General features: G+C 43.7%; 1 protein-coding gene across 4 annotated transcripts in view; it reads right to left on the minus strand.

Annotated features, from left to right (window-relative positions):
• The window catches only part of MTA1 (metastasis associated 1), a 122,720-nt gene that overhangs the window by 114,422 nt on the left and 354 nt on the right, over positions 1 to 7,944 (minus strand). The gene's annotated exons all lie outside the window — the stretch shown is intronic.

Below are 7,944 nucleotides of genomic sequence, written 5' to 3' on the forward strand. Positions count from 1 at the left end.
ACACACACACTCCCACCAGCCTAATGGTGGGGAGCTGCTCCCCCCTGTCCCCTAGATGAGCCACCCATGGCTCCGTCCTGCTCCCTGCCCCAGCACCCATTCACCGCCCAGGCTGGGCATATTATATTTATTGCTGATATTATCAGCTACACTGGCCAAAAAGCTGAGAGCCAATAACATTGATTTTTCTTTTATCAGTCCCAATCCAATATGGCACCAATACATTGGTGCACCTCTACCAAAAAAAAAAAAGAATTTTTTTCAACCAACTGGGATTAGTATGACCTGAGAAATTTATGAGCAAGTAAATACAGAGATTTAAAAAAATGGGAATCAAATTGACATTTTAAATTTCTGCTACTAGGAAAACTATATATAAACTAGCCAACTGCCCAACAAGAATGATGGGGAGCGGAGGCGCATGTGCCCTCCATCCTCCCGTCCCCCTGCCACTCCACCCCATGACACCACCATCTCCTGGGCACGGGGGAGGGGAGAAAGCTTGCATGCAGCAGCTGGAGCCACTACCCAGTGCATCACACTGTGCATCTGGCACCACAACTGCGCCCGCCCCCCCCCGCTTCCTGCTTCCCTCCTCCATCCCCCAGCCTGCTGAGTTTTGTTGGGGCAAATGGGCAGCGTTGTGGCCAGAGGCGTGAGGGGCAGGGGTGAGGCCACTCCATCCCCACCAGCACCCAGCACTGCCACCTCCAAGGAGCTGGCCTGGGGGAGGGCACTCCTTCTCCGCCGTCGTGGTGGTGCTCCACCGTCCCAATTTGTCCCCGCCGTGCCCCTCTGCCTCCAAGGAGCAGAGCCAGTAGGGGGCAAGGCCTCGCTCCCCTGTGCCAGCCCCTCAGCCCCGCTGTCATGGCAGCATTCCACCTTGTGTTTCTGTCTGTGCAGAGCACTCTGTTTGCTTGTTTCAGTCAGCATTGTGATTGGCTGCTGAGACAACCAATCAGAGTGCAAATAAAGCATTATGGACAGACAGACAGAGGCTTTTATTATTAGAATGTTATATTAGAATGCCGATAACAAAGGAGTTGCCCTCACAGGCTACATTTTACATTGCACTAAGGTTTATAAGCAACATGTAGCACCCTACAGCACATCATCTGCTACACAGTAGGGCAGGAGTGTTCTTGGCTATGCACTATGAATTTTCCTGGGGGAAAGTGTTTGTGACATTTCCCATAGCTTTTGATACAGGGCATTTTTTCTTCCTTATTTTAGTTTCTACCAAGGCTTTACCATAAATTTAAAAACAATAATTAATTTAAAAAGTAGGTGAGATGGCTTGTGGAATAATCAAGTAGTAAACTTGATTAAAATTTTAATACTTAATATCAATTAACAGCAGCCTAAAACCTTCATTAACCTTCAAAAGAGGCTACATCTTTACTGGACCATATAAAAAACCAACAGAAATAAGTCAAATTACCCATCTAAGCATACATTTAAACAAGAATAAATCTGGACTAACTAACAAAGTTGCTTTAAAAGTTTTAATAACAAAGAAAGCATCTGAGTAGAAGATAAAATCTTTCCTCAGTTTTTTTCATTAAGGACCTCAGAAACAAACTCCATTTTTTCATTAAAAAAAAAAAAAAAGACAAAACATGACAATTTTGAACTAACAGATTTCACAGATTTGGTATCTTGCTAACAATTTAAAACTTTTTTTTTAAAAAAATGCACAACAGTAGAACTCTCATACAATGAAGTACTATTAAAACATGATGTACTGCATCTATTACTGAAGACTTTGCAAGAAACAAAAATTCCCCCCACAAAAAAAGGTTGTTTGGCTTGTTTGTTTTTTAAATTATCAAGTCTGTAAAACTGCAAAGGCACAATGCACCAACCTTCTCCATCTGATACTTCAGTGCAATAATTTAAAAAACTGACATCATCATTTCCACTGTCAAAAGTTTATGAAGTCATTGCAAGATAAAAGCAGGTACTGTATTAGTTTTGGAATCTGTCCAATCAGGGAATATTCTATGCCAAATTTCATGTTTCAACTCTGAAATAATTTTAGCACTTGTTCATTTTTGTTTCCTGCCCTCCCCCAATAACAGCAGAAGCAACTTACTTTCATTTGGATATATTTATTTATTTATAAACCAAAACTCATCATTAGCAAGAGGACAGGCTTAGAAAATTTCTGCTCAGAAAAAAATAGACTTTTGACAAATATACAACTGAAAAAATCCATAATAATGGAAACACTTAGGCCTCCTTAAAAAACAATCCTTAACTTGAAATTGAATCAATTTAAATGAAAAGGAGAAGCTTAAGAATGTCTTAGGTGCTACATCCCCCCTTTATTTCACAAAGTTTATTAAGTGTCTTTTTCCTCTCCTTTACTGATATGCAAAAAAGCATTTGAACAGTAAAGCTGACTGGACTCCAAGTTCTGCCATACAAAAGGAACCATGCATGTACCATGACTGAAAAGCCTAGAGAACTCCCCCCTCCTGCCCTCTTTCATTAATCTTAAGTAATGCTAATACCACAAAGGTCTACCATTTTCAAAACATCTCTCTCAGGACTACAGAATTAAAAAAATATATACATTTTCCTATTTGCCGCCTTCAGGCTGACAAACAAATTAAAACATTGGCATTGTCAGTTCTAGAAAACTTTTCCAAAATCATTACTTACGCCATTAATTAGGCACACCTAACCTTATGGATGCTTATCTTGCTGGGATCCTATGACCCCAGCGGACTTCCTGCCCTTTGGGCAGGGGGCTGGACTCGATGATCTCCCGAGGTCCCTTCCAGCCCTAATGTCTATGAAATCTTTCTCCCCGCCACCCGAAAGAAAACAAAAACAAAACAAAACCACTGCCTGAATCAACAGGCCTTGCAACAAAATTGTAAGGTCACTAAGTTGGGCTCCAAACAAAGGCAAAGCCCAGAATTAAAAGGTTCCTGCCCTTTGTGCCATTCTCCATTCCCACATTCGGGTGCATGTCTGTTCTCATGTGCTCTAGCTGATCTCAATTTGCAAGATACATAGGCCAGCTAATAAAGACCAAAGCATAAAAGGTTAATTTACAGCTCAAAATCAATGTGTTTAGTTATACCCGAAAGATCTGTTGTATGCCCCTTCCACTCCCTGCCCCAGAAAGATCAGCAAAATTTACTGAAACAAGCAGAGATGTAGTCTCAAATCAGGCAGATGGCAAAGTAAAGGTACACCTTAAACTAACTTAATCTAAGATGCATAAGCTTTCATGAACTAAAATTCATTTCATCAAACAAGCAGAATAATATGGCCAACCCAAGAAACATCCCTAGCTAAACTCTCAACACATCCTGAATCTGCAGCAATTTAGATTGCACCGGAAAACTGAGAAATCTAAAGCACGTGGCAGTGGTCCAATCTGGAGAGGACAAAGCCACAGAACACCGGATAGGTCCACGTACAGGAGGAAAAGCAGAATATAGCATCTAAGGTGCCACCATGAGCTTTAACTGGTTCAGAAGCAGGAGCTTTCTTAGACAACAACCTACTTCTTTAGGTGCTAAAAAGCTTCCTTGCACCTGACAAAGTCATTTGTTGCCTACAAGACCTCTTGCCTCTTTGAAACAGTTAATATCCAAGGTGTTTCCATGAGCCTCTTTCAGGATTATAGAAGAGAAGGTCTGGATGGGACCTCACAAGGTTATCTAATCCAGTCCCCCTGCTCAACACAGGATCATCCATGACTAAAAAACATTCCAGCCAAGTGTCTGTCTAAACTGTTCTTGACAGTTTCCACAGGTGGAGAGTCCACCAATTTTCTAGCTAGCCTTTTTCAATGCCAGTCAGAAAGTTCCTCCTAATCTCCAACCTAAATTTCCCCTGTTGCATCTTGAGGCCATTGCTCCTAGTCCTGTCCCATACAGTTACAGAGAAAAGCCCATCTTCATCCTCTATAATATAGCAGTGTTTCTCAACCCATGGGTCACAACCCAAAAGTGGGTCACAAGAATATATGAAAGGGTTGTGAACAAACTTTAAAATGAACCAACAAACTTTAAAAATTGATTCTCCTTTAAAGGAGAAAAAGGTGAGAAACTGTGGCTTTTCCCTTGCAGGCTGGCAGAGCTCCAGCCTGCAAGGGGCTGCCTGGGGCTCCCCCATGCCCCATACACTGGGAGGCTGGGGCCTGGGGTAGAGAGGCAGTGGGTCAGGAGTGAGGGCCCATAGGTCAGGACTAGCCATCAATGTTTAAAAATGGCTCCTTGTACAGAAAAGGTTGAGAACCACTGCTCTAGTAACCCTGCAGGTACTGGAACATTTGTTTTCAAATCCTGACCCCAGTCTTCTCTTTGCCAGACTAAATTACCCTAAGTCTTTCAGTTTTTCCCTCTTAAGTCATGCTTTCCAGGCCTCCAATCATTTTTGCTATTCTCTACTGGATTACATCCACATCTTTCATATCTCCATATCAGCAGTGCTGAATATGGCAATGAATCACTTCCCTCGATTTGCAAATGACACTCCAGTTAATAAAACCCAGTATTGCTATTGTGTTTTGTTTTTTGGGGGGGTTTATTTGCAACAAAAGGATATTCATCTTATGGTCTACTAGAAGCCCAGAGTCCTTCTATATAGTACTGAAGCCTAGCCAGTCATTCCTTAGTCATCTTCTGATATATCATCTTCTGCCTGACTTCAGACTAACCTGAATAACCACCTCTATTAGAGAAGAAAAAACTGCAAGACGACAGCAATACCCAACACTTGATTATTGCTGAAATTTGATAACCCAGAAGGCAACACACATTTAAGAGGACCACTAATTGCAAAGATTTTTTTTGTACTGATAGTACTTAACTCTCACGATCTCCTCTAGCAACTTTACAAGTGCATTACGCAAAAGGGTGACAGAAAATGGTATAAGGATCATCTTGCAATTAAAGAAAAAACAGGGTCCAAGCCCCATCCTGGCACAAAGTTATTTTGGTGCTTTGGCTCAACTCAAAGAACACTGAAGCATAATTCCCTAAATCATTATGGTGTCATGAGAGCAAGTTCACCAGGGTGTAAGAGACATTAACATGGTATCAGTCATAAGCCACTAGGAAAGAGTTCAGATTCCATAGTCAGGGTGGTATGTAACAGGATAGGGGCACCGGTCAGGGGAGGGAAAACAGTTAATTCTTTGTCCCCCGTGGTGAATTCATGCTACCTTATTATTAAAAAAAAGTAACGATGTCATGATGGCTCTCCCACCCATTTTTAAGAAAACATGAATAGGTAAGCATACTGATGTCAGAGCTTTACCATGCCAGCTAAATTAACCATGCCAATGAAGATGCATGGCCAGTCTTCCTCACGGACTAAACAACCGTATCAAGCTCATGGGTGCATATGCTAGTTGAAAGCCTGGGCTTAAACCTTGGCAGCTAGATTAAAGCTTGCATTGGTTTGCCTACCTGCCCTGCAATCGCAGTTTCCATTTCTATGTAGACATACTTTTACAGACTCAAAACAAGGGCTCTTTATTGTGTATTCAGGCCTAATAATAAAATAAGAGAATTCTTTTAATTCCTGACCATGTGAGAAGCTGCCCACTAACTTTCATCCAGAAGTAGGCTGGAAAAGGAAGCTTACTGAGAAGAGTATCTATTTATTCTCTTGGAGGCCCTGACCATATCTCCCTGAATTGTAAATTCGCTGTTGTGGGATTGGGAATTTACATCAGAGCACGTTAGTAGCCAGAAGGGGCAGAAGTCTAAGCAGCAAGTCCCAAACCAAAGCTCCCCAATATATTCAGAGGTCAGTTTTGCCCAACAACATTCCTAGAGATACAAAATCCAAACAGATCTGTGATCACACAGGCAGCCAATTCAGTGCAAAGCCACTCAAACCTGCCTAAAAAGAAGATGGAAAATACACATTTGATTGTTTCCAAAAGCAGCCCACATTCACACTCCTGTAAATGTTTGGTGAAGAAAAGCATCTCTGTTATATCTAAGAGACATGATTTGAAAAATTTAGAATGAGCAGTCAAATTCAGCACTTGATTTCTGCAACTGATGCTCTGACCTCTTTCCTTTTCAAGTTGCCATTCATCTATAAACCAAGGTGATCTGCAAAGGATTGTACAATATACATTTAGGAAACATAGCATCCATAATAGAGCACAAAAGACAGTGTCCTGAAAGGGACTGTAGGTCCTGTAAGTCCCTACAAGAATTGTCTACCAGCCATACAGGGAAAAAATGTGGTGAGAACGCTAAGACTCAACTGTTAATTCTGGAGGACAGATAACATAGATTTCATAGATCAACTGGAACAAAGCTATGACCTAGACCATGAACAAATCCCTGGCAACAGTTTGCACAAGTGTATGATCATACCACAATAAACTAATATTCAGCACAACCACTGTCAAACTAACTCTTAAAACCAAGTTTGGAAGTTATTACCATCTATAGCTATTGTGTCCAAAAAAACCAGCCTAGCATTGGCCTATGATCATTAGGCCAGGTATTGGTTGATTCATACATGGGTCATCATCCATACAAGCACCACAGTATCTCAGGAAGACAATGTGACTGGGTGACCAAAACAAAGACAGGCTTCCTTTGCCAACCACTTCCCATTCCAGTTAGCTTCCTGAAAGTTCCTGTGGTTGGCAAGACAAAAGGCTTATAGGAAAAACGGCAGGGGGTGGGCCGATGCGCAGCCACGGAAAACTGGAGTTACTTAGAACTGTATACCATGGTAGCCAAAACGGCATACAGAATTTTAAGCGTGGAGACTCAAAACCGTGGTTGGCGAGGGAAACCTGTACTCAATATATCATCAGAATCAAGATGGTCTAATTCACAGCTGCTCAAAACCTAATCACATCTTGTAACTCGCACAGGAGATGGGTGCACACAACCAAGTTCGAAGCAAAAAGCTACTTGCTTCCAAACTCAGAGGCAACCAACAGCCTCCTACTTCTAGTCACACTCAGAGTAGTCACCTAGAAATAGTTCCATCATCCCTGTAGGTCTTGGCAACGTGACAAGTGAAGGTTTCATCCACATGTAAGTTAACAGAGCGATAACCATGATAAATAGTCTTTGCCTTGAACAGCATGGCCTACAGAACACGTCCCTGTCTTCCAAGCAAAGCAAAGCAACATCTTAGAGACTAACTTTCAGTTACTAAGGTGCCACCCTGCCCTGCCTTCAGACTAACAGGGCCAACTACTGCTCTGCACCAATACGACTAGTGAGACTGGTACTTACTAACAGAACAGCCAGGCCCTCAGAAACCCCGTCGACAAACCGCGACAAGAAACGAGCCGAAAGCCAGCAAAACTTCTCGTTCTTCACCATCCTGTTCTTAAGCACCTCCAATCCACGGCAGTGGTGCTCAACCCTCGCCACCATCTTACCAGTGGCCCAAGGGGCAAAGTCATGGCAAGCAAATTGCAGTACAGTCTTATCATCAAGCCAAACAGTCAGGAGGAAGGTACCCATGTCCTGGCATTGCACAGAGGGCCACGCGACAGAAGGAAGTGCAACAAGTTGAGCAGGGAGAGCCCTAACCAAGAACAGGACCTGGAGGACAACAGCAAGCCCCAGCCAGGGCTGGGGCTGCTGCAACTTCCTGAGGCGTCTCCTACCTGTCAGGTTTTCTTTGTTAAATCTACTCTCATCCATCTCCCTCCCCCAAGAGAGCGCGGGAGCGGACTCGGGACCCTCCGCGCCGCAGGGCATTTGGGGGCGAAGGAGTTTAGCAGCCTCCGATTCCCCCCGCCCCATTGCCAGCGCGAGACGGGCGCCACGAGCAGCTTCCCCCGAGGGAGCGGGCGGAGGGGCCGAGGCCGCCCCGAAAGCTCAGCCTCACCGCGAGGCGCCGGGCAGGATGCGCAGGGCGGGGGCCCAGGGCACCGCGGGGGCGGCAGCAGCAGACCCCCGCGCCCCTGCAGCCAGCGGGGCCCCG

This window comes from Crocodylus porosus, unplaced genomic scaffold (genome assembly GCF_001723895.1).
Source record: "Crocodylus porosus isolate Cpor-Errol unplaced genomic scaffold, CroPor_comp1, whole genome shotgun sequence".
Taxonomy (NCBI): domain Eukaryota; kingdom Metazoa; phylum Chordata; order Crocodylia; family Crocodylidae; genus Crocodylus; species Crocodylus porosus.